Source organism: Equus przewalskii, chromosome 1 (genome assembly GCF_037783145.1).
Source record: "Equus przewalskii isolate Varuska chromosome 1, EquPr2, whole genome shotgun sequence".
Classification (NCBI taxonomy): Eukaryota; Metazoa; Chordata; class Mammalia; order Perissodactyla; family Equidae; genus Equus; species Equus przewalskii.
In genome coordinates this window covers 118,438,118-118,462,086 of record NC_091831.1, presented here as the reverse complement: position 1 = coordinate 118,462,086, position 23,969 = coordinate 118,438,118, and the positions used below count along the sequence as shown (strand labels likewise).

The window sequence follows — 23,969 nt, the reverse complement described above, 5'->3', positions numbered from 1 at the left end:
TGCAGTCGGTTAGTGGCAAAGCAGGACTCCAGAACTCCGGTTCAGGGCTCTTCTTCACCCACCTGTTGCACTGATTTTATCTCAGAGATGGGGCCAGGATGGGTGGTTGAGGAGAGGCCAGAGGGAAACCCAGCCAAGATCCCTTTTCCTCTCCATTGCCTCTGACCCTCAAACTATGCTGGCGTGTGCATTTTCAACTTCCCTCCCATCCTCCACCTTCCCACCATTAAAAAAAAGTTGGGAGGGGAGGGTTGACTTAAATGTTTAAATTAGCCTCACTTTGCTGAAAGCTGGGTGTCAGGATAAATCCATTCCTACCACGTCATATATCTTCTTCTGAGTGGGAAGTTGGTGAATAAATGAATGTTCTTTATCTATTATTATGGCCTGACACAGGCAAGGCAGGGAGAGGCGGCCCGCGGTGATTAACGAGTGGGTCTTGGCTAACAAGCTGGACGGTGGGCTCCTTTCCAGGGGCTCTGTGCTCTAGAGTCTGTGCCGGAGCGGGACTCCCAGGCCCCGGGCAGTTCCAGCTAGCGCTTGCTTGTAGGAGGCCTGTGGCTGACTTCTCTTCATCCTTCTGTCTGTCTCCAGGGCAACTCCTCGCCCCTTACTGCCTCTCTTTACCTGTCTCCACACTCTGCGTCCTCTCTTCTGGGGACTTGAAGTCATATCTCTGAGGCTCAGAGTCCACTGAGGACCTGTGTTGTTGGGGGAATAGGAGACCTCCCTGAGGACACCTGTAGGAAAACACCACGAGATGCTAACACCTACAAGGTGTTTTTAAATCAAAAAGCACATTGACTTGGTCTTCACAATATCCGCATTGACTGAAAAGGAAACTTAGGCATAACGATGGAAAGTGACCCCCATAAGGCCTGTGGAGGCCCAGCTTCCACCCATGCAGGGCTCCCACCCTCACCTCAGTTTTCCTCTGCCTGACTGCCCCCCCCCCCCGCCCCCCGTGATGCTTCATCCTGTAGTCAGCCCCCTCGCATGGTCAATGCCTGATGAGTCCAGCTTGGGATAGTGGGGTGGGACCCAAGCCTGGGAAGGAGTCCCACAAGAGTGGTTCAAGACCATTCTTGTTCTGGGGGCTTGGACCTCCTGTCCTGTCAGACCTGAGCCAGGACCCTTAGGGGGACTGCCCAAGAAGACCCTTCTCAAAGACATAGTCTCAAACAAACCAAGATGATTTCTGGGAACCAGGGAGGCCTCCTGGAGGAGGTGACTCTGAGACAGGGACATTGGTAGGGTAGGGAAAAGGGCAGGTGGCGTGGCCAAGGAGGGAGGCAGCAGGGCCCTGAGCATCTAACCTTGCTCAAGGATGGTGGGACTCCTTCCCATGCTTGGGTTCCCCCAAACTCCCCCAGGCTGTAGGGGCTGTAGGTGTGGATGGGGAGATCTGCAGAGCAGAGGTGGGGGCCATTCCCCAGGGCTCTGAGGTCTCCCTGAGTGTGTGTGTGAGGTGTTGCATGTGAATGTGCGTGAGCAGTGGAGGACTGCATGTGTGTGCACATGTATGGAGGTATCTAGTGCCCTATGGGGAGGACGTGTGGGTGAGAATAGGAGAGTGCAGGGTCATTCCCCTGAGCACATTCCCCTAAAAGGGCACCTTTGCGATCATCTTTCAAGTTAGTGTGTTGACATAAGTGTTCTTAAAACTGTGATAAAAATGTGCAGAAGAAGTAAGGGAAAGCCAGATGCCTAGATGCCCAGATGGAGGGAAATGGTCATGTGTTCACTGCCCAACCAACCAGGGGTGCTGACGCTGGGCCGCCACCCTGGCTTGGCCTTTCCTTGATGGTGTGTGTGTTTGTGAGTGTGTGGTTGTCATTGTGTGTCAGTGTGTCCATGCGTGTGTATCACTGTATTTCACGTGAATATGTGTGTGAGAACGCATGTATGACTGTGTCATTGTGAGTTAGTGCCATGTGTGTGTGACTGTGTTTGTGAGTGTGGGTGTCAAAGTGTCTGAGCTCCTTGGACTCTGTGTTCCTCATGGTCCCCAGTGAGACTGAGGGCTCCATAACTGTAAAGCGCTGTCCCCATGTGAGGGGTCATCTGCTGTCACCACACGAGGAGATCTTCATGCAGAGATCAAGACCCTGCAGAAAAGAAAGTGGGCTCGGCTGGGCAGGGTCTAGCTTGGGCCTGCCCAGGCCCTTCTGCATGTATGTGAACTTGCATGCTCCTTGTGGTTGAGGCTTGGCCTCCCCAGCCCTGGCCTGGGCTGGCTCAGAACCCTCTTATCAACCTTTGCTCAAACACACTGTGGAGACAGAATGAGGAAGAGACCTGGTCCTAGCCCTGGAGGAGACCCCAGTCCTACTCAGGAGACAAGAGGAGGAAGTTAGGAGCAGTTAAATGTTAAACCACATTGGGACAATCAGAGAAGGCTTCCTGGAGGAGACAGGGCTGGAGTAGGCCTTGGCAGATTGAAAGGGAATTTAGCTTTGCAGAGGGGAGGAAGGAGGGCAGTCTAGGTGGAAGAAACAGAAAGGGCAAATGCTTGTCATCAGGAAGGAGGCAGGAGTGTGGAGGAGATCTGGAGGAAGCCAGCTAGCTGGAGAAAGGCTACTTACGAAGGAGAGGAGCTAGACAGTGGGCAGCAGAGTGCCCAGCACATAGTAGATGCCCAGTAAATATTGTGACATGAACCCAGGGATCCAATTATGGAGTTTTTTATGTGACCTTAGGGAAGGTGTTAAATAGAACGTGTAACTGTAGCAAAATTAATGATAACAGCTCTGTTTGTTAAGCACCTACAGTGCAGGCAGTACTGTTAACCAAAGGCATTACTATCTCACTTTCCAGATCAAGATATGGAGGCTCAGGGAGGTAGTGACTTGCTCTAGGTGACAGTACAAATAAATGGTGGTACTAGGATTTGATTCTGGGTCTGACTTCAAAGCCTGCATTCCTCTCCCCCAGTGCCTCAGTTCCCCATCTGCACTGTGACAGCTTGGAGGGGACAACCTTGGATTTGGCCACTGTCTGGGAGTGTGGGGAATGCCTCCTTTAAGGCTAGAGGCTGCTGACCCCACAGTCCCTCTTGGCCCTCGTTCTGAGCCTGGCCTTCAGGGGAACCTCCTCCTTCCCCATCAGATCCCTAGGGCCTCTGGCACTGAGGCTAGAGTGGGGCCGGGCCTGGGTGGGCAACAGGGACAGAACTGAGAACTCTTTGGAGTGAGGGGCATCTCCATGGTCCTCAAGGGTCCTAGGAGGGTCCTGGCCTAGAGAGAGAGTTTGTGCATCTGTCTGTGGCCTTCTGGTCCCCTTTCCCACAGGCCTGGCTGGCAGAGGGAGAAGCAACCCCCTTCTTGTGCACAGCCCTGGTCAGGTCTGAATGCTTCCCACCCACGCTGCCTGCCTCGAGTTTCACAACCACCTGGGGAGCTGGAGATCCCAGGCTCCCCCCACCTTTTTTTGAGGAAGATTGCCCCTGAGCTAACATCCGCTGCCAATCCTCCTCTTTTTGCTGAGAAAGATTGGCTCTGAGCTAACAACCGTGCCCATCTTCCTCTACTTTATATGTGGAATGCCTGCCACAGCATGGCCTGATAAGCAGTGTGTAGGTCCACGCCCAGGCTGCTGAAGAGGAGTGCACGAACTTAACTGTTACGCCACCTGGCCAGCCCCGACCCCAGGCCCCTTTTTATAAGTGAGGAAACTATTTCATGGAAGCCTTTGAGTTTCCCAGGGTCCCCAGTGATGGAGGGCAGAGCTGGGGCTAGGCCATCTCTGTGCCCCTGACTATTGTCTAACAGGCCGGTCTGGGAGGCTGTGCCTTGGAGCACGGACATGGGGCCATGGCCTCTGAGCAGGTGGCCAGAGGTGGAGGCCAGGGCTGTAAGGACTGCTCCAGAGGCTCTTCTCTCCTCCCCCAGGACACCCAACACGTGCCCATGCTGGGACTGCCACCTACTGAGTCCCGGGGCCAGCTGTGCTGCACTGGGTGGGCCGTTATGTCGCCCTGTCCCAGGGAGAGGGGTGAGTCTAATGAATTAATTAATATCGGCAAAGCACTTGGAGATCTCTGGTGAAAGGTGCTCAATACATGCAAATCAGTGATTGTTACTACCCATAATTACGGAGTTTCTGCTGGAGAAATTATTCAGAAGCGGACAGTGGTTGGGCCAGCACAGGGTTCTGCCAAGATCTACTCTTCAATAGCTGTGGAATCTATCTTCCTTCCCTCCCTCCTCCATCATCTTCTCCTCTCTCTTTCCCCTTTCTCCCCCTCCTTCCCTTTCTCCATCCCTCTCAGCTCCCACTTTCTCTCCCAGCTCTAGGCCTGTTACTTGCTGTTCCACAGCAAATGCCTTCTTTGTCTCATCTCTCATGAAGACAGGCACCTGGCACATTTGGGGCAAAGGGGGGATTGGTCAGTAGCTTCTCACACTCTGGGAGTGAGAAGGATCCAGAAACTGAGTCTTGCTTTTCTCTTCTTTTAAGTGGGTCTGTAAGGAGTTCCCTGTGGGGAGAATCAAGTATGGCGATGTCTGGGTGGGCATTCTGGGCTGGGAAGCTTGGCTCCTGCGAGGCTTGCCATACATTGTTTACAATAGATGATGTGAAGTGTGTGCTTGCGTGTGCACACATAGTGTGTTTGCTTCCAGCCAGTCCCCTCCTCCATCAGACCACGTTCTCAGTGTGACTCTGGGTCTTTGCCTAGACTGTTGGTTCCCCATTGTCTGAGGCTGAACCTCCTCCACCTACCTGAGCACGTGGCCCTATGCTGACAGCCCCTGACAGTGCCCAGAACCAGAAATCCAAATGAATCGTCTCTCTCAGCAGTATCTTCCTTCCTTCCCCCTCCTCCAGTCCGCTGTCTCCATGGCTTTGTTCATCTTTTGTGCCCACCAGCCCCAGAGAGAGCCGCTCCCAGATTCAGCACCACGAACAGCGCCTGGCTCAGCCCGGGGCCTGCCATCTCCTCTCAGCTGAACACAGCCTCAGAGGTCATCCTGACACAAGCCCTGCTTTGTCAGTTGGGGACTAAGGCCACAAGAATGTCAGTGCCTTATCCAAGAGCACACAGAAGCTTAGCTTTAGAGCTGACTACAACCGTGGTCTCTCCAGGACAGGATGTTCCCCATTGCAGTACACAGAGTCTTTAGAAGGATATCCTAGTGTTCAGTCAACAAACACTTACGAAGCACCCACTGTGTGCTTGTCTCTATAGCACATTCAATGATGGAGGAGAGATGGAGGCGGCAATATCTCTGTTCTATCCACAACAGGCTCCACAAATCAACAACCACAACCATAGAACAAGAGCATGGCAGGCACTACAAAGCATGTGCTTGATTTTGTGGGGCCTATAAGCAGTGTTCCAGAGACATGAGACAGAGAAGATCCCTGCAGGATGGAATAGTCAGGAGGGCCCCTTGAAAGAGGTGGTGCATAGCCTGGAGACGCAGAAAGGAGGGGGAAAGAGCATGGACACTCAGGAGGAGGCTGGCATGAGGCCACCTGCATGTGGGGGGGATGGCAAGAAGCCCATCCAATGGGCTTAGGGCAGCTGGCAGTGATGAGTCTGGGAAGGTAGGCAGTGTCCCTTATGAAGGACTGGGCTCTGTCCTGTGGGAGCAAGGGAAGGCTGTCTGTCACCGTGGACACGGGGGGATTTCCACTCATATCTCCAGTGCTGCAGCCTGGCCTGCTATCACAATCCCACCCCCCCACCTCTTCCACCCTCCTCCTTTACCTGGGGTTGGCCGATTTCATCTGCAAGTGACAATAGGCGTGGGTTGTCTATGGGGCCTTTGTGTTGTATCACTCAGCCTGTAATCTTTCCCATCCAACACAGGCTCCTTTCTCTTTCCCGGCATTTGTCAGAAAGATAGGACAGAGCCCCGAAGCCTGAGGCCAGGCCAGGGTAGGCCTCTTGCTGCCCATCGATTTGTGCTGCTTTTGCCAGTTGCCCCTGTGTGTTTGCTGGACACCATGGGGCTGTGTTTGGCTTCAGATAATGAAATAATGTCCTTGCTAAGGAAAGGATGGAGTCTCTGCTAATTAGCGCAGCTGCCTACATTGAGGACAAAAAGTCTTTACTGCTGTGCTCCCAGGGCTGGCTAAGTGTGGAGCTCTGTGGGGAGCCAGTGGGGTGGGCAGTCCACCTTGAGGGTGACAGTGAGAGGATGAGAGGGGCTGGGAAGGCAGAGCTTTCCAGGGACGCTGTCTCCTTGGCCCTCTGTCCCCCAGCAGAGCCTTCCTGGCTCAGGGACAGCATGGGGTAAGGAAAGGCCTTGGATCAGATAGATCTGATTTCGCTTGAGTGAGATAATGGAGCAGAGTGCTTGATGCACAGCAGGGACTTAGAAATGTTGGTGGCCTCATAGTTCACCCTTTGGGGTCATGCCCTCACCTTGGTGCTGTCTCAGGCCTTGTTCATCTTGGGTACATGGGTCTTGCCTCCTAGCCGTCTGACCCCTTGGAAGGATGGAGTTTTCTTCTCCCACCTCTTCCAGGGCTCAGGAGACAGTGGGGCCAGTTGAATGGCTGAATTCAAAGGCTAAAGCTTTTGAAGTGCCCCCTCCCTTACAGTCCAGCCTCTGGGGCTGGGGTCCTCCCATGGCACTATGGGAAGGGGCTGAAGATCAGGCCAAGTGAACAGAGGAGAAGGGGCTGGGGTGGAGAGGCCCAAAGCACTGCCCCCTTCTCCAGGAAGCCCTCTGGGAACCAACTAGAGGTATTCCTTCCCTGTGCCACTCCTCCCCATAAACTTTCACTGTGCTCCTCCCAGGGCATCCTCCTGAACACACACGCTGTTTCAAGTCTTATAATCCTTCCCATCTCTACAAGGCATTTCCTAAGTTCTCTCATAGCCACGACTCATTGACTCCACAGCTGAGGAGGATACAGCAATGGCAGTAGTTGTAGTAGTGATGGTAATCACAGAAGCACCTAGACCTTATTGAGCACCTACTGTGTGCCTGGCACAGTTCCAGCCTCTCTACATCTAGTCACTCCTTTACTGTGGGTGGACAGGGTTAGGTTTACTCTCATTTTCCAGAGAAGGGAGTTGAGGCCTGAGGAGAAGAAGGGCCTCTCGAGGGCAGAGCACGAGAGGTGGCAGAGACGGGCTCACACCCGCTCATGTCAGTTTAGGTTGACAGCCATGAGTGATGTGCCCATTATGCACCTGCACAGAGGCATGATGGGACATGCTCAGGCTCCAGGAGCTCACAATGGGAAAAGTCTCCCTGACACACCTCCTCCAGGTTCTCCCGTCCCTCCTGACTTCCTCCTCACCCGACTCAGGTGGCATCTGCTCTTTCCCCTCACCTGGCCCGACCTCTGGCTATGGCCTTTTTTGGGGTGGGTCCACGAGGGCAGAGGCTTGGGTCTTGTTGGCTGAAGTATTGCTCATACTTACCAGGCCCTGGCTTGTAGAAGGTGCTCAACTAATGCTCTTTTAATGGAGGAATGAGCGTCATTGTGTGGATTAGATGAGGCCGTGCATGTTAAGTACTTGGTGCTCAACAAATATTTATTGAATGAAAAAAATATCCTTGGATGGAATAAAGGAGGTGATGGGTGTCAAGTGGCTGGCTCGTAGTAGGTTCAGCACGTGGGAACAGCAGTAGCAGTAGTTTCCATTCTTCTGGAAAGGGCTGGGTGGCTGGACAGGAAGCAGGGCCTGGGAGAGGGGAGAGAGAAATGAGAGAGAGGCAGCACCGGAACTCCCAAGAAGAGGCGAGAGCGAGGAGGAGGCCGGTTAGCAGCTGGGGCCCTGACACCCACTCCGTGTGGAGCTGAGGATGGGAATGCATGTGTGCATGCACATGTGTGGGTGGGTGTGTGTGTAAAACAAATAAGTGGAAAATGAATTTAATTATAAGGCACTTTTAATAGCTATTTATATTTAATCCTGCTAATTCTGTGTCTTGTGTAGCCAAACTGTAATTCTATTCTTCTTACTCATTTGCTAGTGAGACTGGAGACAGAGGGGAGAGGGAGACAGCCCCACAGGGAGGCAGCCAGTACCTCCCACCCTGAGGCTGGCTCTGGAAGTTGACCTTGAGGGCCAGGAGGAAGGGGTCACTAGGAAAGCTGTCCGAGGGAAAACGAGAACTGGCCCCAGCTCTGTCTCCAGGGCAATTCATCTGCTTGTGTCTACTCAGCACCTGGGGTCGGGGTAGGGGAGCCATGGAGAAAGCCCAGCCGCAGAGTCAGGCAGACCCAGGTTCAAATCCAAGGTAAGCCATGTGCCTTAACCTCAGAGAGGCTCACTTTCCCCATCTGTAGAGTGGGCATAATATAACCCTCCCAGGGCTGTTGGGAGGATTGAATTAGAGACAGCAGGCCTACCCTAGAGCTGGTGCCTACTAAATGCTTGTCCCTCTGCCCTCCTTATTCCCCTCACCAACCCCCAAGCTGGCACTTCTCTGGATGCTGTCAGATAGCCCTCAGCTCATCAGCAGAGAGAAGGTGATTGACTAACTTGATGGCCAATGAGTGGCTGGGGTCCTGCCCGTTTTTCAGATGACCCCTTAGGGATGGCTGGGGACCTGGGGGTGTGGAGTGGGTTGAGGGTCGTCTTGTGGCAGGACCCAGAGGTGCTAGAGCAGCCGCACTGGGCAGTGACAAGGAGGTCTACCCAGCGGCTATGGGAGGGGGCGAGGAGGGGATCTTCCTAAGGAGGGACCCCAGACCTGGCTAGCATAGGTGCATTGTAAATGGTAGCTTTGAAGGAATGAGGCAGGAGTTAGAGATCCCTGCTCCAGGCCGCACTCTACTGTGAAGACTCTGGGCAGGCTGGCCGCTCCCTCTGTTTTGTTGTCTGGGCCATGAGGCCAGGATGTGGAAGAACTGAATGAGAAAACCCAGAAAGAGCTTCAAGGAGACTTAGGGTCCAGAGATGGGCCCGTGGAGGGGTGCTCACTGGGGCCCCACCCAGGGGATGGCATTGTGCTTGGTTTCTGGCCGTGCTGGTCGGGCTGAAGCCAGGGCCTCAGAGGAGCCCTGGAGTGGACCAGGCAGGTGATACAGGGCCCAGACCTCCCTTCAGGACCCCCAGGGGAAATTGGGCTGGGGCTGGGGGCCATGGCCTTGTCCTGGAGTAGGGCTAGTGGGAGTACAGGGCAGGGACCTGGCCTTTTTCCACCCATTGCTTCTTCCTGTGCCCTCCTGATTCTGCTCACTGTGCCTGAGCCCTCCTCTGGTGCAGCCGCCGCAAGGTTTCAGGACCTCCCGGAGGGCTGGGTTCTGTAGGAAGTCAAGCTGGGTGGCTGCACCCAGAGGCAGAGGGGGTGACCCTGAGCCAGGCTCTGAGCCGGGCTTCTTCCAGATCTCTCATGGAATCCCTGCAGGGAAGTTGCAAGGTGGGTGTTACTCTCTCCATTTTAAAGGTGGGGAAACTGAGGCCCAGAGAGCCTAAGGGACATGATTAGAATTTGGGTCATCTGATTCCAAAGATGGTTCCTTTTCCTCAGTGGTAAACTCTGGTGGCCCCGGGGTTGGGGTGGGGGGTGTGGCATATCCAGAGGGTGGGGTAGTGTGGTAAGTACTGCCTCACTAGGAGAGCTCAGAATGCCTGGTGCTGAGGAGGGTTTGAGTCCTGATTTTCACACCCTGGGGCCCCCCCAAAGGCTCTGAGGCCCTGCAGGGCTGATGGTGGTGGCCAGCAGCTCATCCTGCCAGAGCAAGGCTTGGGGAGGCAGCCATGACCCCTGTCTGGATTCGTGGAAGAGAGGGAGCTTGGCTCTGGGCTCTGCCACAACTGGGTCCAAATCTGAGCTCTGCCACCTACCTGCTGAGTGACCTCCGACCAGCTACTTCACCCCTGAGCCTCGGTGTCGCCACCAACGTCGGGCACATGGTAGGTGCTCAGTGTCACCCACCTTCCTTGTCCCGCCACCCACTTCCTCTGCTGATGCATGGAGGTGGCTAATGACTGAGAGTACGATTTGTCTCCAGGATATTTTCACTTTAATAGGAGACTTTAATGCCTCTGAACCCCAGTGGAACGATGTTTCCCTTTAACGGTGACATTTCAGGTGTGGCGGCAGCTGGGGGGAGGTGCAGGCTGGGGATCGCCTGGTTCCTGTGAGGGGTGCAGCCTCATCCACTGGCCTTCTCCTGCCCCTCCCCCATGGCTCCCCTGCTGTGTTCACAGGCAGGTCAGCGTCTCGTTAATGTGATTGACGGATTTGTTCTGAGCGGAGTGCGCTTGCTCATCAGCTCAGTAAGAGCCCAGCCTGGGAATCAGCCGGCCTTCTGATGCAGGCAGGGCCAGCCTGACCTCTGTTCTTCTAGGAAGTGAGGGGTCACCCAACAGGGAATAATTAACAGGCACACAGGGGGAGTGAGTAACCTGTGGGAGGGAACCTGGGGGGGTCCAGTCCTTGGGAAGAGTCTCCAGGGATGGGTCTTATCTGGTCATTAACACAGGTGCCCAGGACCTGCCTAGGCTCCCACTCTGACTGGTGTCTCCTCATCCACTTGGTCCTACCAGAAGTGCCCCTGAGCCCAGGGTGCCTGCCATGGCAAAGCCATGTTGTAAGGGGTAGAGGAAGGGGACAGAGAGACAGAGGGATCTAGGACTGGTGCTCTGGAGGAGCAGTCCTGGGTCTGGAGAGGGGGTGATCAGTGACTTTTTGAGGACTTAGCAGAGCTTGAAGGCAGGGAAGTTTGGAGAGGTCCCAGGAAAGTGTGCAGTCTACAGGAGAGGCCACATGGGCTGAGACAGGAGGCCCAGGTTCTAGTCCAGGTTTTGCAGTTGGCTCCCTGTGTGACCTTGGGTAACTTCCTGCTCTTTCTGAGCCTCAGTTTTCCCATCTGTGCAATGGGAGTTTTGGTCTGGATGAGCTAATCTCCAGACCTCTTCTGCCCCTCCATATCTGATATTAGGGTATCTTCGGGAAGGGGCTGAGCCCTGGGGGTAGGGCAGGGAGGTGGGCCCAGAGCACAAAGAGCTGGGGAGGGGTCAGGGCCGTACGTGTGTGCCGCCATCTGCTGTGGCTGGCACATTCATTAAGCATCTCTAAGATGGATACAGCCCCCCAGTTCACCTGTCGCATGAGCCCCAGGATTTATTTCTCCCTGAATGGTGTCATCCATCATGTTAACTTTGCTGCCAGTGGGTGCTGCTGGCTCTTGCCTGAGCCTCCTGCAGGGTAGGATGCCTTCTTATCCTCCAGACAGGGCTCGCCTCCCCCCAGCCCCACTCCTGCACTTGACTGCCCTTTACCCATGTGGCATGTGGGCAATTCTGTACTCTAGGTCTGCTCCAGTCCCCAGCCAGACTGCAGGTTCAGGATACTGAAAGGGGTGCCAGGGCAATCAGGCCTGGCTTCTTGGAGGAGGTGGCAGTACTGGTTTTGGACCTGAAGAAGTAGCTGAGCAGGAATTGGCCAGGTGGAGAGAAGAGTAGGTTGGCATTAGAGTTGGGGTGGAAGGCCATGGACCCAAGTTGGGGAGGTCCCTCACTCACACCCATGTTCCTTATGGAGGGTGCCCAGGCAGTGCTTGTGGTCCAGTTCTTGTAATCTCCTGTTCTTTCAGGCTCAGGTGGCTCAGGGACCATCAGGTGACCCCACAATGGCATCCATTCAGACAGTAGAGGCATGTGGTGTATGGCAATTTCTGCCCCCAACCAGCTCAGTGACCTGGGACAAGCTACTTTGTCTTTTTAAGCCTTAATCCTGGAGGGATCAGCAGGTTTCACTGCAGAGTGGGGATTTGAGGTGGGCTCCAGAGAGTGAATAGGAATTCAGCAGGTAGAGACAGGTTGGGGTGGCAGTGATTCTAGACTGTGGTGGGATGCCTGGAACTGTGCTGAGGGCCTCTGCTGGGGACAGCTTCTTGACCATGGTGCAATGGTTAAGGCACAGGCTCTGGAGCCAGGCTGCCCCTCTGTGAATCATGCCTGCACACTTACTAGCTCTGTGACCTTTGGTGAGGCCTTAAACCTCTCTGTGTCTTGGTTTCCTCCAAGAAAAGGTGATACTGATAGCACCTACTTCGTAGCGTTGTTGTGTTGATTAAATGAGCTTATACATGTAAAGTCATAGAATGATGCTGAGTACATAGTACCTGTTTAATAAAAGGTGCTATTTGTATTCTTACTGAGCCTCAGAGAGACTAGGGGACTTGCCCACGGACACACAGCTTGTGATGAAGGTTCAGGATCTAGACCAATGCCCACTTATTTCTAAAGCTCTGCTCTTTCCTCACTCTCAGCATTGCTGGTGTCCGCCCGAGGTGCCTGGTGTACAACCAGCGTCCAGACCTCCCTTGAGGAGGTATTGGACCAGGCTCTGCCCATGCTGCGTTCTCTTCTGAGGCCTTCTGTCGAAAGACCTTGTTTGTCTCACTCACTGAGGACCCTCAGGGCCTGGCATACAGTAGGTGCTTAAGAAATACTTGTTGATTGGCTGGCTGACTGAACACATGAAAGCAGGGCAGACCATCCAGCTGCTCCCTGGGCTCCCAGCACTCACTGCACAGGCTCCTCAGACCTCCACCTTTTGTGCCTGATTGGGAGGGCCCCCCAACTGGATCCCAGCAGCACCCCCCCCACCCCGGTCCTTGCGGAGCCCACTCAGCTGCCCTCCTTGCTGTCCCTCTCCCCAGGAGCAGGCCTCAGCCCGGGGGCTCTGCATTCCATCCTGCGCCCCACCCCCATCGCAGCAAATCTCAGCCTTCCTCCTGCATCCCTCTGTCCTCCACACTTGCTCGTTAACTTGAGAATAACTCCCGAACTTGATGTCTTTGCCTCTGCTTTTATATCAAGTTCTAATTTGACTGTCTAAAGGCTCTTAGAGGAGAGGGAAAAGAAAATCACCCCACTCTGTGCCCAGGGTAGATTCTGTCTTCAAGGCGAATGAGGCAAACCCTGCCAAGCCTCTTTAGACTGGGGCTCCTTAGCAAGGGCATGGAGCCCAGGAAGCCTGGGCTCTGACCCCCACCCCCAAGATTCTGTGCCCTCTCAGCCCCTCAGTTCCAGTGTAGGGGGTCGGGGTCGCGTTCCTCCCTTTCCAGAGGAGGTGTGGGCCCTGGGGCTCTCTGTCCTCTCCGCCTGGCCCCTGGGCTCCCCACAGGCCCACTCGCATGACCCTGGGCCTGGTGGAGGTGTGCTAGAGGTGGATGTGGCTGATGGAGGGAAGGAGCCCAGAGAGGAGAGGGGGTTGCCCAAATCCTCCAGCGAGACCCCTCCTGGCAGGATGAGGAGGATGCGGGGCATAGGGAGTTATTCAGGAGAGCCAAGGTGTACTCTTGCGCCCCCACCCCTCCCTGCCCTTTCTGTCAAGCATGCTCATTTCTCCCACCATCTGCACCAGAGAGTTTGGGGTGATGGGCTAGGGGTCCTGCCTGTGCACCACTGAGGGGTCCTTCTCCATTCTCCCACCATGCCCCTTGTGAGCATCATGGGGGCCCGTGAAAATGAGCTGGTGGTGAGGGCAGGTGCCTCTTGTGTCTGGGACTCCCAGGATCTAAATGATCATGCTGGCCCACACTCGGCCCCTAAGACTTCTTACACCTGCAGCCGTGTTCTGCTTACCTGCTGTGTGGCAGCGCCGTCTCTGCCGAAGGTGAAGCCGGCGCATGCCCTGGTCTCCTTGGAGCAGCCTGTCACCCACTGCAGTGTGGTTCCCCTGGGTGCCTCATGGCCTCAGCTCTCTGATGAGCTGGATAGATGTTATGATTCTGCAGATCATCTGACTTCTTCACGTTGTTGGTTTGGGAGCGGTGTTCTCTGTGGCTTCTACCCAGCCTAGGTTTCCCTGTCTGTAAGGGGGGATGCTGCCACCCCCCTCAGAGAGCTGCTGAGAGGTAGGTGAGCTGCTATGCCAGCTATCTACACCATGGCTCTGCGAGGCCCTGTCTGCTGTGACTCTGCCCCCAGAGGCCATGGGGAGAAGGTGCAGTGGCAGGCTGGGGCAGCTATTGTGGGGCTGGTCAGGGAGGCTGGGGGTGGGGGCTGCTCAGAGACTTAGGAGAGAATGTTCAGCCCCACACATGTCCACTGCAGCTTCTCTGGCCTGGCCTGAGCTGGGCTTGGGGGCTTAACTGGGTAGGTTAGCTCCCCTGGAGCAGCCCCTCTGCCCAGCGCCTCATTTTGCCAGTAAGTGGATGAAGACCCCTCTCCTCTGCTTGGATGGGTCCATGGAGCTACTGGCCACAGGGAATGATGCCCAGCATTTCCACCTGCCTGATATTCGAGGCTCTGCCCACTGAGTATGGCTCAAGCTCCTCTCACTCCTCTCCCCGACCAGACTCTCTCTCCCTCCATCCAAACCCCAATTTCCTCTCGACCCTTCTGCTTTCTGGCTTCAGCTGAGGTCTTGGGAAGCCTCGTGTTTGGACATTCCGGGCAAGGCTTCCCTGGTCTGTGTGGGGACCAGGGCTTTGGCCCCCAGCAGCAGGGCAGGGCTGGTTACACTGAACTTCCTGTACCTCCAGGCGTCCCTGAGGCCGGCAGAGCCCACAGCCCCAGGGGGCCACATCAGGGAAGCTGAAGGAGGTCACTTGCCCGCAGAACCACAAGGTCAGGCTGGACCTTTCTTCTCACTGGCAGTGGTGGGCCCTGGGAAGAGCAGCCGGCCACAGTGTGGTCTGTGGGGCCTGTTGCCTGCCCCTCCTGGGGCCAAGCCCTGTTTCTGGGGCTGCTCTGGGGGCTACTGAGGCCTAGGCTGAGGGCCCTGGGGGGATGCCGGGGGCCTTCTTAGGCAAGAACCCTTAGCTTCTGCTGTATTCTCAACCCAAGGGGCTGAGAGGAAGTTGTGCCTCAGGGCCCCAAAGTGGAGGACTGAAAACCTGAGACCGGCCAGGGCAGGTCCCAGGAATTTCCTACAGTAGCCTCTTAGGACATTGTGGTAGGTGGGGAGGGAGTTGGTTCCTTCAAGGCTCAGGCTTGGGTGGGCTGACCCACGTTCCCAGGAGCCCAGCCAGGCCAGAATCCCTGGGGGGCAGAGAAGCACATCTGGGGGAGGCACTTCTGGGGCCTTGCCCAGGATGTCCCCTGCCTGGAATGTCTTTCCTAGCCCAGCAAATGTCTCCTTCTCAGAGAGCCACTTCAGGGGTCTCTTGTCTCCCCAGCCCAGGTTTGCGCTCCTCCTCCAGGATCCCATGGCCCTTCCACAGGCCACGTGGTGTGGTAGCTGCCTGCCTTCTGGCCCATGAGCTCTTCTGGCGGAGAAGGCGTTAGTGGACAGCGACTGCTTCAGGGCACCAGGGAGGCTACTGCCACCTTTGAACAGCATCCTCCCTGCCACTGTTGCCTGGCTGCAGAGCCTAGCAGAAGCATCAGCTGTCTCTGAGCCCCAGTTTCCCCCTCTCCAACTTGACTTCTTGGGAGCTGCAGGTTAGAGATCAGCCTAGGCAGGCCTCAGTCTTCCAGTGCTCACTTCCTTAGGCCTTTCCTGAGCTCTGTCCCTGCTGCCCTGGACCCCCTCCTCCATTGTCCAAATCTATTTATTCAGAGCCCCAGCCTGCTTCTTCAGGAAGCTCTCCCTGATGTCTTCAGCCCTCACTGATCTGAGTCTAAGTGTTCTGATGGTGTCCCCGGATGCTTCTTTCTCCTTGGAACACACTTCTATCTCTGTGTGGGGCTCCAGCTACACAGACTGATCGACATGGCCTGTGCTGCTGGATAGCACAGGCCCGTGTAGTCTATGCTGCTGTGGGAGCCCACAGGGAGCTGCAACTCCTGCCCTGGGGCCAAGGAGGCAAGATTTGAGCTGCATCTTGAAGAGGGAGGCTGGAGATGAGGAGGTCTTGGGGACAGAGGTCAGCTTAGGAAGGGCCTTGAATGCTAGGTAAGGAATCATGGGATTTTACAGGCAGTGAGCACCAGGGGAGAGGCCCCAGATTGAGTGGCATGTTCGTGAGAGCAGATGCTCCCAATAATGCCTGGAGCCTTCCACCCATGCCCCCTGCCTGGTGGTCCCCTACTTGTCCTGCAGATCTCTGCTCCAAGGACACTTCCTCAGGGAAGCCCTCCCTGATTCCTGTCCATACTCTCAGGGCACCCGATCTTTCCTTTAAAGCCCTCATCCCAGTGCAACGCCCCCCTCCCCCCACCCCAGTGTGACCACTGATTGTCCACCAGGCTTCAAGGCCACTGAGGGCAGGAATCAGAAGGGTTTGATTGCCCCCTGGGTCCCTGGCTCCCAGCCCAGTGTCTAGCACTGAGTAGATGCTCAATAAATGTTGATTGACTACATGAATGCATGCAGGGCACACAGCCCATGAACACCAGGCTGGAGGGGCTGCAGGCTGAGGTGGGTGCTAACGCGAGGAGGAACAGACCTCCGTGAGGTGGCAGCAGAGCCTGGGTCCTGGTCGGAGCTGTGCCCCTTTTTGTGTCGTCAGGCGGCTCTTTAAAGAGGGGTTTGCAGGAACAAAAGCCATCTCTGGCAGCGCCTCCATGGGCGGGCCTGGTCCTGCCAGCTCTCTTCGGAAATGCTTTGAGAACAGGTGGACCAAGCCAGCTTGTCACCCCCGGGCTGGCTGGTGACTCTGGGGAGCGGGGGCGGCCCTGGGGGCAGGGGCTGTGGGAGGCAGGGCAACTGGTAGATGCAGCCCTGACTTCAATGAAATTATTTTTAAAACCTGCAAGAGAAAGGGGATATTTTTAACCTTTGTTCCATCAAGGCATCCCAAGGGAAAAAGAGGGGGAAGGAGGCAGATGGAGAGCTGGGAGAGGGGCGTGAGCAGGGCCATGGGCTTCCAATGGGGGTAGCCCCAGAGAGCCCTGAGGACAAGCTTTTTTGTCCCCAGCTCTTTTAAATTTTTTAAAAGCTCCAAGCAGCAAGAGGGACAGTGGAGTTCATTATATCGAGTTATCTCCTCTGTTTCAGGCAAAGATCAATCTTCCGAGTCTTGTAGCTCTGAGGGGGGAGGGGAAGAGAAAGAAACAAGAGGCGAAGGGAGAAAACTCCCTGGACCAATTTCCGCTGGCTAACGCGATTACTTGGCTGCCTGGCAGCTGCGCCAGTTGTTGGCAGGCATCCTGGCCCCCTGCCAGTTGTGCTCAGTTGCCGGCTGCCCGCCGAGGCTCCCTCCTGCATGGGACAGGTTGGCAGGTGTGAGAGCCCTAGACCGCGCCCCCCCCCCCGGGGGGCAGGGCTGCTGGGCCTGGCATTCCAGGGAGGCCCCAGGCCCCACTGCTCTCCAGTGTGCATCTGTCCCTCCAGCCGCCTATCTCAACCTGTCCTCACCTCCCTGCCTTTGCCCAGAGGCTCCTGCCCTGCTGGGTGTGCCCTCCACCTCCTTCCCTCTTCTTCAGATGGGGGTAGTTTGTGTAGGGAATAGGAGCACAGCCTTTGGAGCCAGATAGAGCTGGCTCTGCCTATTCCTTCCTTCCTTCCTGCCACAAATATTTACTGAGCATCCATCACGTACCGAGCATGGCGCATAGTATAGAGGCAGATGCAGAGCCGGACAAGATGGACCCGTTCCTCCCTGCCTCACAGAGTTTATGTTATGATGAGGAGACACATGAGAAACAAGGACACAAATAGACAAGCAGGATGATGTCAGGTGGGGATAAAGACTCTGACAAATGGGAGTGACTGGGGTGTGTGGGGCATTTGACCTCGGGTGCCCAGGGAAGGTAAAGGAGGTCCCATTGGAACAGAAGAATAGGAGAGTCTGGGGAAAGCGGTCAGGCTGATGAGGACCATGGACAGAGGCCCTGAGTCCGGCCAGCAGGGAGAGGGCGGATTGTGGTGGAAGGTGAGCGCTGAGCAGCAGGCAGGCTTTGAGGAGTCTGGACTTGATTCTCCTTGCTGTGGTTGCTTATGGCAGGGTACTGACAGCATCTGATTTGTACCATTATGTGGCTGCTGTGATAGTTTGAGGCCAGGGTGGGAGCAGGGAGCTGGCGAGGGCAGAAGATGCCAGGGCAGCAGCAGGTTCTGGGTGTGTGTCGGGTAGAGCTGACAGAATTTGCTGGTGGCTTGGGTGTGGGGTGAGGAGAATAGGAGTCAGGGCTGAGGGAGATGTAATTTTGGTCATAAAAATTAAGAGTTCTGTTTTGGACAGGTCTGTTAGATGAGCAAGTGGAGATGACAAATAGGCCTGTGGATACGCACAGCTGGTGCTCAAGAGAGAGCTGGGGCTGGAGAGAGAGCTCGGGGGGCATGGCTGCGATTTAAAGCCACACGACCAACCTGGCGAGACCAGCCAAGGACTGTGCAGACAGCAGAGAGAAGTGAGCCTCTGGATGTTTGGAGGGAGGTGAGGCACGAGGGGAGGAAGGCGTGGGAGGACAACCAGGAGAGGCTGAATCCTGGGAGCCCAGAGATAAAGTGTTTCCTGACGGAGGAAGCAGCCAGTCGTGTCAGAGAATGACCACTGGGTTTGGCAAAACTGAGGTTTCTGGGAACCTTGATCAGAGCGGTTTTTCAGGGTGGTAGGGATGGAAGCCCAACTAGAGAGGAGAGAGGGAGAATGGGAGGTGAGAGAGTGGAGACTGAGATGCTGAGGAGAGACAGCTCTTGAGTTTTGCTATAAAAGAGAGCAGAAAAATGGAAGGGCATGTGGGGTCAAGAAATATCCCTCCCTCCCTTCCTTCATGATACTGAGGCAAACTGATATGCTCTTTCCTAGCTGCGTGACCTTGGTCAAGCAGCTTAACCTCTCTGAGACTCAGTTCCACATCTGCAAAATGGAGATGACAACCCAGATGTTGCTGAATCTGGCGCTTACTGCACACAGTAAATGGGAATTGTTCTTAAGTAGGTGTTCACAGGGGGAAATGGGCAGCTGGGCATTGGTACAGACATTTTTTGGAGGACAATCTGGCAGTGAGTATCAAAATTTAAGATATGTTTACCCTTTGACCTACCCTTTGGACATACTTGCACATGTGCACAAAGAGGCAGGATACTGTTTTCCAGCAATACCTGAAATAAAAAATTGGAACCCCCTGAGCACTCATCTCGGGGGTCTGGTTAAACAGGTGAGGGTAAGTCCCCATGCAGCTCCTCGGTGCAGCACCCTGTCAAGAGCACAGACGCTGGCACCTCATGGCTCAGCCGCTCCTGGCTGGGTGTCCTTGGGCAGGATGCTAATGACTGCGCTGCACTTCCGTTTTCTCATCTGCAAAACTAGGATGACAGCAGCACCCAGCTTAGGGCCATTGTGAACATTAGAGGGTTAATGCACACACTGCTCGACCCTGGCACGCAGTAGGCGCTCAGTGAGGACGGCAGCGATTACTGCTATCTTTGTGTATGGACAGGGAGAGGTCCCCAGGCGACTGTTAAGTGGGCACCACAGTCACACACCTGCACAGAAGCTCTGCCCCTGGTGTCTAACCCCATGTGTCTGTGTGCACACACATGTGCACCTTTATGCATGGGTGTGCAGAAGCCCAGTGAGAGTCTCACCCTGAAGGGCAGTCAGGACTCTGGAGACATGATCTGGAGTGAGCGTTTGCTCTCCAGACCTCTGCCATCAGAGCTCCTAACTGGAGGGAGCTGGCATGAATTACCTGTGTAAGAATAAAACTGCAATGTGTGAAAATGGTAATGTAGGTCTTCACCTCCTCCAGGAAGCCTTTTCTGACTGCACAGCCCGCTCCTATCAGATTTCCTTGGTGGTTAGAAATTTCCTGCTGTGGCGGCTTTGAGTCAGATGTGTGTGCATGCACGTGCATGCGTGTGTGTGTGTGTGTCTTCCCAATTAGCCTGTGAACTCCTTGAGGGTGTGGGCCATGCACTTTGCTGGCCAGACACATCTAGACCAGCAGTTCTCAAAGTGTGAGGCACCACCTGGGAACTTGTTAGAAATACAGATTCTCAGGCCCCACCCTGGACCTGCTGACTCAGAAACCCTGGGAATGGAGCCCAGCAAGCTGTGTTTGCACAAGCCTTCCAGGTGACTCTTGATGCACCTGCTGGTACTGATGGGGAAATCAAGGCACAGTGAGGGGAAAGGGCTGGCCTGGGGTCACAGAGTGAACCAGTGACAAAGCTGAGATGATCCAGGTCAAGGTCCTAGTCGGTGGTGAAGGAGAGGAACTGGATGCTCTTTTCTGGCCACCACATCTGACCCCAGGAGGAAGGATTTGAGGAACAGTGCTGTGCGTCCAGGGGCCAGAGAACTCCCGCTCCTCCTGCCATGGGCAGGTGTGGGTGAATGGGGGCAGCTGCTCTGTCTGGGGTGCACGCCCCTCAGGGCCCACGCGGAGCTATGGGCCTGTCGCAGGGCGCCTCCTGGATGACTGTGTCCCTCCTGTGGCCAACCAGGCAGCTGCAGCCCCGGGGCTTGCTTTACGGAAAGTGCATTCTTGACTGTGGGTGCATCTGGTGTCCCTGGGCTCCCAGAGGGCAGGGGCCAGGTCTCCTCCTGCTCTGCCTGCCCCAGGGCTGTGGGCATAGGCTTGGGTGGGGTTGGCTGCAGGACGGGTCCCGTGGGTGAGGAGTCTGTGGGCCTCGTTCAACTGTTATCTCACCTCTTCCCTGCTATCTCTCTGCAGGTGTCCCTCTGAAGAGCCCCTGAGCCCACTGGCACCCCTGGGAGGTAAGCAGGCACTGTCTGGGTTGGTGACCGCGGGTGTGTGTGCAGGGCAGGTTGCAGGGGCGTCGTCTTCCTCTGCTCAGCCCTCTCTCTGCCCCACCCCTTTCTCCTCTCCCATCTTCTGGAGCCCACGTTTGCCCTCCTCTGGCCATGCTCCTGGGGGTGCTGTTGAGTCCCAGGGTGAAAAAGGGGGTGGGAGGGCTTGGGAATCAGCTTGCAGGAGGAAGAGAGGAGGGCAGCTTCTTGGTCTGACAGGATCAGGGTTATGGGTGCCGGGGGGCTCCTGGTGAGCAGGTTTTGGGGTCCTGGGGGTACCTGGCCCAGGCACCAGCCAGGAGTGAGGCTCAGGGGTCCTGGAGGCCCCTCGTTAAGCAGGGGGCAGAGCTGTGGGCTGTTGGGGGCAGGCCAGGGCATCAGCTGAGGCTGCAGTGCTCTAGGTGGTTGGTCTGGGCCTCAGGGGCCTGGCTGTGCTCTGCGATGAGTCAGTGTTCTCGGGACGTGATTCCCGTGCTGGAAAATACAGTTCAATGAGGGGCTGCAAGGCCAGGCCCCAGCAGGTTTGGGAGCAGACACTTTTCCCTCCCCCGGCTTCCTGTGTCTTCTCGGACTTAAGTTCCAAGGAGGGCTTCTGGCTTTAATTTGGCGTCGGGGGCCCAAGTGTGTCTGCTGAGTCAGCCTCGCCTCCATGCACAGGAGGGAGTGGAGGGGTGTGGAGGGGGAGGTGACACTGTTAGCAGCAGCAGGTGGGATGCAGGGGGCGCTTGAGGATGGGGCTACTGGTCTTGCACCCTCGTCCGGTCCTCCACCCCTGTCTGGCCTAACCCTGCCACACAGCACACAGCAGGGCTGACTGAGATGACGAGTTGGAGTTTTGCTTCTCTCCTGTCTGTGTTATCCACTCCCCTGTGTTTCTTCATGTGTAACAGGGGGCTCCTCACAGTGCATCCTTCTGGATGTTGTAGTGTGTGGAGAAGGCCAAGTACAGAGCCTGGCACACAGTTGGTGCTCAATAAATGTTAAAACACACATCAGTTACTTTGCCTTGTGGACTGAGTTCCGCAGGCACAGAGCCTGGGGTGGGACTGGTTATTGGGAAGAGTCTGCAGGACTCTGGGGAACAGAGAAGAGCAGCCCTCAGCAGCTCAGACACCCCTGCAAAGGCCAGCGCAGCCTCCCTGCCATTCTATCAAGGAGCAACTGCCTCCAGTGGATCCAATCCAGGCAGACTTCCTGGAGGAGGGTTGTTTATTCTTATTAATTTGCCATGGTTGATCGTCTCTTTTAAGTCTACAAGAAACTTTTCTCACACTTTAATTAGCTCATTAATCTTAACAACATAACCCGTGAGAGGGAGCAGTTTGTTCCCTTCCTAGAGGTGGGATGCTGAGGCTGAGAGGGTGAGGATGGACCCTGGTGGCTGAAGTAGGATTCGGCCCAGGTTCCCTCTCCAGGCCCCACAGTCTACCCATCACTGCCCACTACCCTGCACATTACCTCTCAGTTTGGAGCCTCCCAAGGGGAGGGGCATGGTTGGAGGCTACACCCTTGGTCACTACTAGAGTCTGTCCCCAGAGAAGCCATGGCATGGGGGATGGGAGCAGGAGGCTGCACTAAGTCAGTGGGGATGTGCTGTCTGGACCAGGCCATAGTCCACAGGGATGGGGCTGCTGGGTGGCTTGGGGCACACCCACCCTTCCTGTACGTGACCCACTTCACTCTCCTCCATGCCTGCATGCTGAGAGCCCCTCTGCTGGGAGTTTGTTCCCTCCTAGAAGCTACCCCACAGTGACTGCCCTCAGCTGCCCTCCCCAGCCCGCCACCCCTTGGGCACCCAAGCAGGCCCCCGCCCCATTTGTTTCAGCAAGTGCAAGCTCCCGGCGCTTGTCCCAGACCCTGCGGAGCTGTGGCAGCGTGGGGTGGCTGCTTCACTTCAAGAGGGCCTGGAAACAGGCAGGAGGGTGGGCAAGCGACTCTGGTGGGGGGCCCAGAGATGCAGGAATCAGCAGCAGGGATGCTGTTCCGGGGCAGAGCTGGGAAGGGGCAGGTTCAAGTCCACAAGGCTGAAGCTGAAGCACACCTGGATCCAGCATCTGATGTGCATGCGATTATTTATGACTCATGGGATGGCCCCGTGGAATCTCTGGAATAGAAGAGACTGTGGTGGATCAGAGCCCGTGTGGGTCAGAGTGTCATGGGGAGCCTGCGGGGAGGCATTATGGAAGTCTGAGAGCCATGGTTACAACAGTAGCATCTGTCAGAGGGCAGGAGGAGCTGCAGGTCGCGCCGGGACGCGGGCTCCCGGCTCCCCCTGCAGTCCAGGCTCTCAGCCTCGGCGGATGCCCTGCCTCAGGTGAAGCCCCATGTGGGCACCCAGGGGCGGACACCTGTCTGAGAGAACCAGGAGTTTGAGGGACACTCCAGAAGGGGCCTGGGCCCACGCAGCATGGCCCAGGAGGCCTGGAGAGAGGGTCTCGCCTGAATTGGTGGGCTTGCCCCCATCATCGCTTGCCAGAGTTCTGTGGCCTGACTTTCCGTGTGCGCCAGAGACACTGACCCAAGGTGGGACCGCCCCATTTCTCACACAGGAGAATGATGGGGCTGGGTGTCAGGCCTGAGCCCTAAGGGACATCCTATTCTTGGGGACATCTTCTTCTTGGAGACTCACTTTTCAGCTTTAAAGGTCAGAGGGTATAGGCCTCAAACACTGCTTTGTGACTTTGATTTTCACCTCAGCCCAGCAGAGAAGGGAGATCCCATTGCCCTCTCCTCTGTCCCCACCAGACCTCTGGTCCTGGGCATTTCTGAGGTGCTGGGGCTGGGGGGACTTAGCGGAAAAGTATAAAGAGGTCAAATTCTGAGCCAGACCATCTGGCTTCACCACTTGTGAGCTGTGTGACTTCAAGTAAGTTTCCTAATCTCTCTATGCTTCCATTTCCTCATCTGTAAAATGGGCACAACAGTTGCTTCCTCGTAAGGATGTTAAGATTAGATGAGATGATGCACGAGAAGCCTTTCACCATGGCCTGGCATGTGGGGAGGGCCCTGTCAATGGAGCTATTCTTATCGCCAGGGTTGGTGGCTGGTTGCCGTCATGGGGGTGGGGGTGGGGGGGCGGTGGGCGGCAGAGCCAGCTCAGGCTGAAGCCAGCGGGATTTGGGTCTCTGTGCTCCAGTCCCTGTGGTTGTGGTTGGGAGGCGGCTCTGGCTTCTTTCCTGCTGCCTCCCTCTGGCTGTCAGTTCCTGAGGGCTGCCAGGCGCATCGCTGGGTGTGAGGCTGAAGGGCGCTTTCCCTGCTCTGGTGCCTGGGGCTCTTGGCCGCCAGCATTGAGGTGGGCACAGAGGGTGAAATCTCGGAGCTGTGGGGAAATAGGGAGGCTGCTTTCACGGGGTGCAGGGAGGCAGAGGTAGGGCCGGGAGGAGAGCAGAGGAGGAGAAGGAGGGGCTCCTGGCTCAGGCTCTCCACACATGTGACATCACTTGTTCCTCCTA

The 23,969-nt window shown here is 55.9% G+C and overlaps 1 protein-coding gene across 8 annotated transcripts in view; it reads left to right on the top strand.

Moving 5' to 3' along the window:
- The window catches only part of LINGO1 (leucine rich repeat and Ig domain containing 1), a 209,762-nt gene that overhangs the window by 64,640 nt on the left and 121,153 nt on the right, over nucleotides 1–23,969 (top strand). For 7 of the 8 annotated variants that reach the window (XM_070620959.1, XM_070620981.1, XM_070621009.1 and 4 more), the window contains one exon: nucleotides 20,441–20,484. The exons of the other annotated variant lie outside the window; for it this stretch is intronic. The gene's annotated coding sequence lies outside the window, so the exon portion shown is untranslated. The remainder of the gene's footprint in view (nucleotides 1–20,440; nucleotides 20,485–23,969) is intronic. 8 annotated transcript variants of the gene reach the window in all.